The sequence below is a fragment of the Rhea americana genome, unplaced genomic scaffold (genome assembly GCF_003343005.1).
Source record: "Rhea americana isolate MKP2758 unplaced genomic scaffold, rheAme1 scaffold_69, whole genome shotgun sequence".
NCBI lineage: Eukaryota > Metazoa > Chordata > Aves > Rheiformes > Rheidae > Rhea > Rhea americana.
In genome coordinates, this window is record NW_028186856.1 from 1572566 (window position 1) to 1584150 (window position 11585).

The 11585-nt window shown below is 42.7% G+C and overlaps 1 non-coding gene across 1 annotated transcript; it reads left to right on the plus strand.

The window, feature by feature from the left end:
- Positions 1-4306: 4306 nt before the first annotated feature.
- On the plus strand, positions 4307-4378 carry TRNAA-UGC (transfer RNA alanine (anticodon UGC)). Its single transcript has one exon. It is a non-coding gene; the product is annotated as a tRNA-Ala (tRNA).
- The last annotated feature ends 7207 nt before the right edge of the window (positions 4379-11585 follow it).

Genomic DNA, 11585 nt, shown 5'->3' on the forward strand with positions numbered 1-11585 from the left:
CCCCACCTCCCACCCGAGACTCGTTTCTGATTTTGGGGGCGAGTGTCCCCCCCCCGCCCGCCATCGCGACGGGACCCCCCGGCAGAGCCTGCGGCGCTCTGGCGGCCTCTCCGCCGGCTTCCCCGGCTTTCCGCGGCCACCTCGGCTGTGGGAAGTGCGGACCTGGACCTGGCGGGGGTGCTGGAAGTCCCGTCACGGAGAGCTGCCAAAACAAACGGCTCATGAATTATCGGCCAGATCTGTTAAATCCATTGGAATTTGGTGGCGACCGGGCTGTTATTTACAATATCGTTTTACCTTTTCTCCTGGTGGAACAGCGTAGGCTTTTAACACTTGGCTAATAACCTACAGAAAATACGTTTTGGCCGAGACAGGTCTGTACCGTGCCAGGAAGCATTAGGGATCTTGGTCTTTTCCAYGGTGGGTCTCCGTCTTCCCTACGTTTTGCTCCTGTTTTGTCTTTGATGGCATCGTGATCGCTCAGTGAGAACAAGCTCCCTCAAGCCAAAAAAGCGTTTTTGTATTTCCCCAAATTAACCGGAAAATGCAGCTCTGAGCTGAGGGGTAAGGGCCAAGCGAAACGCTGCACCCGTGGCCCTGAGCAGACTTCGGTCTCCGAAGCACTGCTGCGGCTCATGAACATTAACTTCCCAGCAGTCTGGGGTATTACCTGGTTAGACGTGACAAAAACACACTTGCTCAGCCTTCGGAATCACTTCACGTCGTTCTACAGTTTTTTGCATGATTTGGCGAAACCTCTGTAAGCAAGCTCACACTAAAAAAAAAAAAAAAAAGAGCGAGAGCGAGCCTTAGCAGGCCTATATTGTGCATGGATTGAGTAATTCTTCAGTCCTCAGTTTTCATTAAACACAGAAAAACTTGTAAACTCACAAGTAGGCATCCTAGCTTTTAAACTTTGATCACCTTTATGCTGTCCTTTTTAAACTGCAGTTCCTGAAATATTATCGGCTACTTTTAGCTGATTTCTAGTGCTGCATGTTCACGATTAACTTGAACTTGCAGATAACTTCTGCGGTGTCCTGGGATATACTGGGCAGTGGTACACAGTGTATGTGCGTGTGGCTAGGCGCTGAGCGGCTGCTAAGAATAGGTGTGTGGTGAAACTTGCTTTTGATGCTGGGCTGGTTTAATTTTTTGCATGCCTGCTCAGGCAGGCTTGCCTTTGTTTTATGCGAATATATCCTAAAAGGCAGYGCGCTGCGCTGCTAAAGACCTTCAGGACATGCTCGTGGTGTGTGTTYGCTGCTTATTAGCACCAATAAACAAGAGGTTGTTTGATTCAGAAGGTGAGGCCACGCTCTCCTTTTGAATCCGTTATCTGCCAGGATGTTTTCATGATGGCATTGAAGTCTCAGACATCTGTTTCTGTGTTTCTAATTGTGTCATCGCAGAAAATGTGTTTCAGTTTAAAACTTGAAATGAAATATATAAGGCCTGGTTGTCTCAGTTCTCCTCCAGTAGTGCTTTTCAGGGCTTGCTGTTTCTAATGAGACTGCTGAGACGTAGCTAGCAGAATGTGGCCGAGAGAGACACAAACCAGGTTTTTCCTCAGGGTCATTTTATCTCGGTGCTTTCAGAAACTCACATAAAGGGTATGTGGACAGGTAATCTCACTAGGTTTCTTTTTCACAGTTTCAGTCTGTTTCTAACTTGCAATTTTAAAATAAGGAGTGATGTTGCCTAATTAAAATATTTATGAAAATTAACCATTCATGAACAGTAATTCCTTGCATTTACACATCCTTATTAGGTACTTTTAAAACACCTTTCACTATTTTCAAATAACTACCATTTATTTTTGCCAAGTTAGTACCTACATCTTTATTAGTGGCATTTTTTTCGTAGTTGGGAGCTAAACTGTCCCATCATGGTGCATCACGGGTATCCTCATACAATATTTGCTGTCTCCATTTCTAAATGTTGTTCTGTGTGCATGTCTCTGTGTCAGCTAARTATATGCTGAATATACTCTTGAGACCAGACCTACCCACCATCCATCCTGTAACCTCTCAAGCTGTGCTGGTGGGCTGCTTTCATCAGCACTTATGACTCTATCCAGCGGGAGAGTGCAGGAGTAGCCTCAGCACGCACTTGAGCTGTTGTCCACGGGGTCGAGGTGGACCACATCTAGGTGAGGCTCAGGGTATTGCCGTTTGAGACATGGAAAGATATCCTGAGCCCTGCATTTCCTAAGCGTCGCATGGAGACTTTGATGCTGAGCAGCTTATAGGCAGGCTTGAGCCAACAATGTAAGTGTAAAACAGTGGGTCATAGCTGTGCATATACTTAACCCCGCTCCTGAGCCCTTTATTTGTTCSGCCACAGCCTGACGGCCTGTCACCACCCCCCTCCCTCCTGCCCTAGATGGCCACTTTTACCAGCCATTCCCAAAGCGCTTTTGACCCCAACAAATTCCATTTTACTTATGCTATTTTCTGTATCTTGGCAGCCTATCACATCTCTGATGCACAGTGCTACCCCATTCTCCTTCACCAAAGAGTGGATATCTTCCAAAACCCTGTTGTAGTGATAACAGAGATTTGCCATGTATCTGATTTCACACAGAATTGATTAAGTTCCTCCTTTTCTCGTTTGTTTGCTTTCTTTTTTTGCCTAGATTTCCTAAACAACATTTTAGCTGATTTTCCCTAAGCACATGTCATACTATTACTGGATTACAGCAGTCTTCAATCTCCGTTCCTGCATGTTGGCTAATCCATTACAAAGTATTGATTTGGAATCAGGATTTGGCTCCGGCATAAGAGATAAATCATTGAATTGCTGTGTGCTACTCATACCACATCTCCTCCTGCTTTGTGTAAGCATTTAGTGATATCCCACTTATATTTTGTGGCCTTCCTTCAACCTTTCTCACAACCATACATTTGTTCTTCTAAGTAATGGTTACATTGAAAACAATCCAGGCTGGTAAGAAAATTCCTGAGCCTTAGGGACATATAAGATGCAGATCCTTTCCACCATCCAGACATTATAGCTAGAATGTTTGTGATTTATGGAGACAGCCAGAAATTGATTTCCCAAATGTAATCTAATTTTAAATTCACTGAGTATTTATGAAAATGGTTCGCAGGTATGTAATATATTGTCAAGAAACAAGCAAATGTAATAAATTCTTGAAAGTAATGTAACCTTATATCTTCCTATTATATGTAAAAATATTCTCTGGAGAGGAAAATACCACCTCTGACTCAATGTTATAAACTTTCTAATATGGCAAAGCATTTTAATGTATTTTTAAATGGTCCCTAGCATTATATATATATCGTGCGCRCTTACTGCATTACTAAAACTGATAAAATATTTACTTAGCCCATTTGATGGATGGAGACATCAAGAGCTGTTCTTTCAAAAGAGGCATCTGAACTCCTGGAAATGCTTGAAATTTTAMATTTCTGTCAAACGCAAGCATAATTATAAAACAACAGTAGGTTTTCATACTTAAGAACCACAAAGAGGTAAGTTAAGCAAACCTTTTGAATGTATCTGAGAACAGAGTTGAAATGATGGAATGTATCAATAACGACTTGACACAGATGTGCATCTTTGCTTCCACAAGATTTACGTTGCTTTGGATCCATTTTTATATTTTGAATGTTCAAAAATAATGAAAAGAGAGGTGGAGACAAAGAGAAAGCTTCATATAAGCTAAAGAAGTGAAAAGCAGGCTTTAAAGAAGTGGGAGGCAACCTTTTGCTCTTGCTGAGATGAACGTTAATATTTGTTTGCACCATAGCAGCGCTCAGGCTCCACACTTAGGATCGGTGCCCCTATACATCAGGTGGTGCAATGCAAACACAGATGCAACCCACAGCCATGGTGTCTGCTAGTCAGGCAGTGCAGGAGGTGTCTCTGGCACCCACACAGCTTATAGGACTGTTGTGCCCTTCTGGATCAGCAGCTGGTGATGAGATGGGATAGCCTATGGCCTCTCAAATGGCATGGGATATCAATGTGTAGACAGCTGAACAGAGCCTTGGAGATGCTCATCAGGCTGACCCTATGCAGATAGCATATATACTTATCTGAGTTGATTTCTAGACTCCTTTGAATGCACCAGCCGAGAGCTCAACCATTTTATAAACTTAAACATCTGGTGTTATTTGAAAGGTGGTGGGGCAGCCTAGCTAACCTTGAGTTACACATCTGGAGAGGCGTGAGTTTTCATATCTCCTGGGTCATGTCTGCCAGCTCCAGGTAGAGGTCTCCCACACCTTAGGAGGATTTTTCTTGCTTTAGATGCCTATGTGGAGGCAACTGAATCAAGGGGGATGTAGCTCAGTGGGAGAGCGCTTGCTTTGCATGTAAGAGGCCCTGGGTTCAAGCCCCAGCATCTCCACATACTTTTTCTCCAGACTGCCATCCACTCACAGTGGTGGAAATGGCTGTGCCCTGGGAGGAAACTTCCCTTCTTCCCCCATCTAACATGCTCTAGGTGACCCTGCCTGAGCAGGGGGGTTGGACTAGATGATCTCCAGAAGTCCCTTCCAACCTTACTGTTTATGATAGCCTACTATATTCCTGGAGTGTTCACTCCATTCATTTGGGGGCAGGTTTAGCTCAGTTGATTAGAGCCTGCTGCTGCTAAGGCCAAGGTTGTGGGTTCAAACTCTGTGCTATGCTGAGGGTTAGACTAGATGACCTCCAGAGGTCCCTTCCAACCTTACCATGCTATGATAAGCCCCGGATCTCTATTAGATTATAATAGGAAATGAAATACTTTGGGAAGCATCAGTTTTCCTGAATGCAGGCCCCTTGGGCCATGTGTACCCAAGGCACCTCAGAGGCTGGCAGCATGTTACAGGGTCTGCAGAAAAAATGTGCTGTCCWGGGGCAGCCTGTGGGGCTGAGGTACACCATGACAGTGCTGGCAGGCGCCTCATGCTAAGGCAGCTGAATCCTGCCCCAAGCTCATGCATGGACACTTACGTTTAGAAATCTGACTCACACAATATATCCCACCCTGTTGACTTCGGTTGAACATGGATTGGGCCAGCAAGTGAAAGATGCTTTTGCAAATATGTATTTGTCACGAATGGGATAAATGTTTGGGAGAATTCCTGAGTGCCAAATAATCTGCAGGTTTAAAAACAGAAAAAAAGAAATGMTGCCAGTCAGTCACTGAACATGTGTAAATATGAAATTATGAATCACTGGGTATTTTTCCAAGGGTTTCCTGAGTTTCTGCATTAGAACACAGAAAACAGCAGATACTCTTTCTAATGGTGATTTGAAGGAAATCWGTCATTGTCAAGGTTAATGCTATGCTTATTCCACTTCCCTTCTTCGCATTCAGCATCCCTTCACTTCTTCACACTTTTTCAGATAAATGAAGACAAACTCATTCCTGTGGCTAAAATGGTTTAACATTAGAGAATTATTTAGGCCCAGGATTCTCAAGGCATATTGGCAAGTGGTAGCTGCAATAAAATGCTTGACAAGACTTTGGGTTTTTTTCCTATTTTTTCTCATTTTTAAATAACTTGAAATAAAAGTGGAAATCAAACAAAACAGTTGTTTAGGAAGTTGTTACTGTTTTTAATGTAAAGGAATAAAGTTCTATGATTCTATTTCATTATTTCTCATTTGGGTTTCTGTCCTTGAGCTTATGCTAGGCTTCTCAGTAATGGTTCTAACACAAATACTTTTACTAACTATGCTCAAACASATCTTCTTTTTTTATCAGTCATCCCTGTGAACAAAATAAACATGCTTTGGACAGTCCAGAGACAAAATTTAATGCAACAGGAATGTATCAGTCCATTCTTGCTCCTTGTAAGGACAACTGTACAGTGAAAAACACTTTTCCATTTGAAAATCAGGAGCAGTCCTCTGATGTTTTTAATCCAATAAGAGTAACATTCAGCCATTCTGTAAATCAGCTTACTTTTGTCAGAGTCACTCAATGATTCTAGGCTGATTTTTTTCCTGAATGTTGTCTGCAATGAGAGAAGATAACTCTTTGCCTCTAACAGTTTCAGTGTGATTCATGACTGTAAAGAAAGAAGAAAAAAAAAAAAGAAAAGAAGACGACGACTAGCAAAACATGCATACAAAACCAATACATCCTTCTGGTGAAAACCTGCTTGTCAGTATTTTATTGATCTTCTCTAGTAGGATCTGCCCTGCTATTCTGCACATGGGGTGCTGTGAAGGAAATGTAACATGATGGATATGTTATTTTATGTTGACATTGGAGCTGACATTCGCTCCAAATACCAGCATATGCAGATTGCTTAGTAATTTTTGAGTTGATATTGCTCTCAATTACCTTTTAATTCAAGGTCAGTTTTGCACTCCTGGTCTCGTACCTGGCGGAAGGAAAGGTAAGTGCTCTTCTCTGCAGCCACCATCCATATGCCTCTTCCTATTGAGTATCAGACTGCCAGATGAGATGGTGCTTATACTCTTTCCCATTTTGTTTTTCTCTAAATCCCATATTCTGCTGCATTTTCTCTGTGTGAGACTGGAGAGCCATCATCCCACATCTTCCCCAGAATACAAAGCCCTCCTAGTGCATGACCCCACTGCTTGGCCAAATGCTGAGTCCTTTTCTTCTGCACTCAGAGCTTGTTCTGCATGACAGTGCTTGTGCCTTAACAAGTCCTTTGTGTAGCAAGTTCTGCACTAAGGTTTGCTGTGGATCTCCCATCGAGGTCAATGGATGTGGTAAGCACGTCTGTATAGTTCAGTGCTGCTTTACAGTAAGTGCAAAGAAAGCAAAGTGCTCAGATGTGATAAATGTGTCACTCTTTTGTGGAGGCTGGATATCACAGCTACTGTAGTTCACTGGCTCTTCAGTGGGAAGAAAGAGTGCACAGCTTGCCTTCCCTCCAGCCCTCCTCCTGGTCTCATCCTCCCAGGACTCCGACGGAGATAGTGTGTGACTGTCACAAATGTCATTATTCCTTTTCCCAAATCAAACCAGATCCACTGGTGGGTTTGAAGTTACAGATATCATCTGAGGCCATAGAGTTTATTTCAGCTTCAGCTAAGCTGAAAATCCAGCTTCAGCTTCTTTTGTCTGTAAGGGTGTATGTCCATGGGCTTCAGTGAGAGCTGTGTCTGTGAGTAGATCTACCTGCAGTTTTTCAAACTTGCAAATGAAATTGGACTTGCTTTGGCCCCAAACACAATTTAATTGCATTTAAGAGTTAGAAGGGTGTGTTTATCTCTCCCGTTTTTTAATTTTTTAATTTTTATTATTTTTTTTGTTACTGAGTGCTTTTCTGTTGCTTTGTATCCACACATCTAGGAATTTTTTCCTTTATTTTGATCTGGTGCCTATCATCTTCATTGCACTGAACATGGACTGTACCCTTAAACACTTTTTTTAAGCTTTAATAAGCCTTTTTTAATAAGCTTTTTGTTACAAAGTATCTCTGGCTTTGCTTGCTATCTCAGTCAGAAGCAGCTCGTTAAAATATCTCTGCAACTGGAAAAATAATATGTGCAAAAAAGTTATTTGGATTTTGGGGAATTATTGCTGCCATTACACTGCATGTTTCAATGACAGCATTTCTGCCTTCAGATGTAAATGTCTGTGCAAATGCTGCTTTTAAATTAAACTGTAGTACAATTCGTTGAAGTTTAGCCAAAGAATGTCTTTGAATGGAAACACTTAAACGACACATTAGGATTTAGTTACAGACTTTGCATTTGTTTTCTCAACCAAATGTAAAACAATTGTGTAGTGGGTCCGTAGGAGAGAAGATTGGATTTGGTTTTTGTTTGAGCGGCTGTGTTAACGATTGGTGCTCAAGCGTTTTAGATTTCAATCTTAAATTAGCAATTTAAAGACAACAAAGCATGATTTTCATGCTTGTCAGCCCTGATTAATGTAACATTAACCCCTGGAGAACAGCACGTTGCTGCAGTACTTTATTTCCAGTTGCAGGAGACCAGCCCTGGGAAACAATGGAAGGCTGTTTCRGCCCTTTTTTTTTCTTTCTTCTTTTTTTTCCTTCTTTGAACTTGAATTGTAAACATACCTTTATCTACTGCTGCTATCACTTGTAGTTATTATGGGTCTTGTGGTTGCTATTTTCCAAGGCATGTGATAAGGAGAGATTTCCTAAATTCCACCTGTAACAAGTTAATGCAATTTCATTGCTTCCTACAGATTACGGCCACTGATTTTGCTGCTCATGTGTCGATCCGAAGGAGCTCTGGTTTACTGCATTCTCATTGGATCTTTCCAGGGAAAACTGCTTGGAGCACACACAGGRAATTTATACACGTCTCCCCTGCTGAGTAAATTACAGAGAGAGGAAGGAAAAACAGAATGTGCAAGTGGCACATAAAATAATAACTGTAATGTCACTGTAAAAATGTTTGCTTTTTGATAGCCAACTGTGAAACTCAATTTTCCTGTCATTTTCCCAACTGTTGAACGGTAGTTTGCTTGGTCCCCGTTCGTTACGCCCAGTTTAGAGTTGGCGAGATGGGTGCGTGAGGAGGACGGCACAGCTGCATTTGTCATGTGCTGTGGATTATGGCATGAATGGGAACCCGCCATTTCCCTTTGTCCCTTGCTTGGGCAGGGCCAGACAGAAAGTCTAGATTAGATAGTGCGAGATGTGCCATTGGCATAGACGTTGTCACCCTGAACAGGCTGGTTGTCACCCTGAACAGGCTGTTACAAACCTAGAGCTCCATCTGCGGTGGCTCCTCCAGGTTCTGGAGAGGAAAGAGCTCTGCAGGCATGTCTAAATCATGACTTCAAGTTTGGAAAAAGCAGCTGCATAGGTGGTGGTGGGGGGAAGCCCTGGAAAGTTTTAGCTTTCCAAATTGCTGCAATTAGATTAACAGTTTTGTATACAGACTTTGTATGTCTTCCAAATAGTTCAAATATGTCTTCTGGTGGCTGCAATATCTCACCCAGCAATCCCTCTGCTGAAGAAGCAAAGACCATAAAATCTCAGCTGGGTTATGGAAAAACGAGTTCTCTTCCATCCCAGCTGTTTGTATTGACTTGTGTGTTTTCAAGAGTTACTCCCTAAACATTGTCAGTGGAAAGCCAACAGCTGCCTCACCTGAGACCAACAAGCAAGATGCCGATGAAGATGAAGAAATATCTACAAGACAATGTGCATTTTTTGTGCTTGCTGGATTTCAACTGAACCCAGTGGGAGTCTGAAGAACTACAAGGATCCCAGAACTGATCTTTAAGGATGATTTATGCTTCATATCTTTATTTGGAAACATTCAGGTATTTTTATGTAGAATGGTTGCATGCTTATATACACACGCATGTGTGTATATTTAAGATGGTGTGTAATCTATACAACAGATCATTATCATTTTTTATTTTTATCAGAACAACACTTAAGAGCTCCAGATATTGGCCATGCGTCTTCTGTGTGACCTGTTTGAGACCCCATGTGGGCTGTACACCAGGAGTGGGCAACCAGCAGCAGAGCCTGGGAGAGGATGCCCTGAGGGGAGCACCTTACTCGAGGGTCTCTCATCCAGGCTCCTCCAAAGCCACTGGCAAGGCCAATGAGAACTGCATATTCCCAGATGCTATTGGCTCAACTTCTCCCCTTTCCATTTTGCCTTACCACCTTCAAGGTGTTGGCGTATCCCTGCCAAGAGCGGGCAGCTGGCTCCCTACAGGAATTTGTGGGGCGAGTGAGTAGCCACCGAGCAGCACTGCAGAAGTGTAAAAAGAGGGCAAAGAAGGAACCAGAGAAATTAAATCTCACACAAAATGCATGCAATGGGATGGACCAAAAGCAGCATCCTGCTCTATTAGACATTGTACAGATATGTAGAAAGAGGAAATTTCTACAGTGAAGAGGCTGCATTTTAAATTGGTGATACGGACACAAGAGATAGGAGAGGAAATGTATACTATTAATTTATTTTATTTGTCATGCTCCCTGGGCTGCTTCACCTGCATGGGGCTAAGCACTAGTAAAATTTTCTGGGTTGAAATTGACTTTCCAAAACTTGAAGTGCCTTTCAGAAAGCTCTCATAAAAACAAAAAACAAAAAAACAAAAAACAAACAAAAAAAAGGAGAGAGAGAGAAAAGAAAAAAAGGAAAATAATGTTTCCAGCAATCTACTGGGAAGCTAATTATGTTTTCTCTATACAGAAGAACTTCCCTCTCCATATAAACCTGGTTTGGATGGACCATGTTATATGAGGCAATGCCTTCTCAGGCTGCTTCCGTGCTGGGCCGGAGGAGTGCGGATGAAGCTGGGGATCCGATGCAGAAGGCATTCAGCAGGCTTCAGCCCATTGGCTCAAGGGAGCCCTGGCTGGCAATATGTTGGGAAGGGGGAAATAAAGGTGTGGGCATTGCCAGAGCAGGAAAGCAGCTTGAAGGAGAAGGAATTTTAAGACTTGTCCCAGCAAGTCTTAAAGCCCAAGTAGTGGAACTGGCGGAGCAGTGACAGCCCGTGGCAGCCAACTCCACTAACTCCACAAGGTTCTCCTCTGTTCTCAGGGCTTTCTCAGGAACCTCTGTTGCAAAGACTACATCTGGGGCATAGAAAAGCAGAAAGCAGCTTTCCAAGAGTGGGATTCAGCCACACAGAAGGGAGGTATTTTTTCTGGCAACACTTTTCTCTGCCTTCCTAATTTTGACTTTGACAGGACTTGGGGACCATGTACATACACTGCACCTTTCTGGCTAGAGCCAGGAATGGGTATGATCCTTCACCTGGGTTCGAATGCCCCCATCACTGGAAGCAGGACACCTGTAGCTAAATGCAGTATTTCTGGTCTTAAGAAGGCAACCCTAGCACAACCATCTAGAAATCCCACCTGCCTTGCAGTGTACAACGTGAGACTTTCTGCAAAGCAGCCCACATCCACCTGGTCAGTCCAGTACCAAAATCACTGTAAAGATAGGTGAGACATGTATCTGCAAGCTGGTCATTTGCTAATGCACTGAAAAAGCTGTCAGGACCCTTCAGTGAGACATTCCCTCGCCAGTCTGGAAGGGACCTGGTAGGAGTTAATGGTGCTTGGAGCAGTGTTTATAATTCCTCCAAAATATCCTTCAGATGGTGCAATGGGCATCCTTGACCTCCATGCTGTGAAGTCCAGTCAATCTCTGCTCTCAGCTCATGAAACCTGTCCTTTGCAGGAATGTAGGAAGGGATTATAATCCTCCTTCCACTCTCTTGCACATGCATGAACACATATACACTCTTCTACTTACATCTACTTTCTCTACCCTTTAAATACATACCTGAAGCTATTTGAAGATTATTTTAAAATACTAACACTAGAATATTTTATATCTATATTTCACTTCTAATAAACTGTTTGGAAGTTTCCCTCTCCTCCACCATCTGTTGTTCACAGGGAAAACATAAAATATTCACCTAACCTAGGATTTTGACAATTTCTAGTTACACAATGATGGCGTTTGGCACAGTTTATTTTGTAGTCACTCAGTGGTACGGCTGAGAAGTTTTATAAAAGCTGCAATTACAAAACAAGTGAGAAACTCTGGTTTACAAAAAGGTGGTAGCGGTGTAACTTTCATGGACCTACTGCCACAATACTCAAGCACCAAAGCCTGTTGCA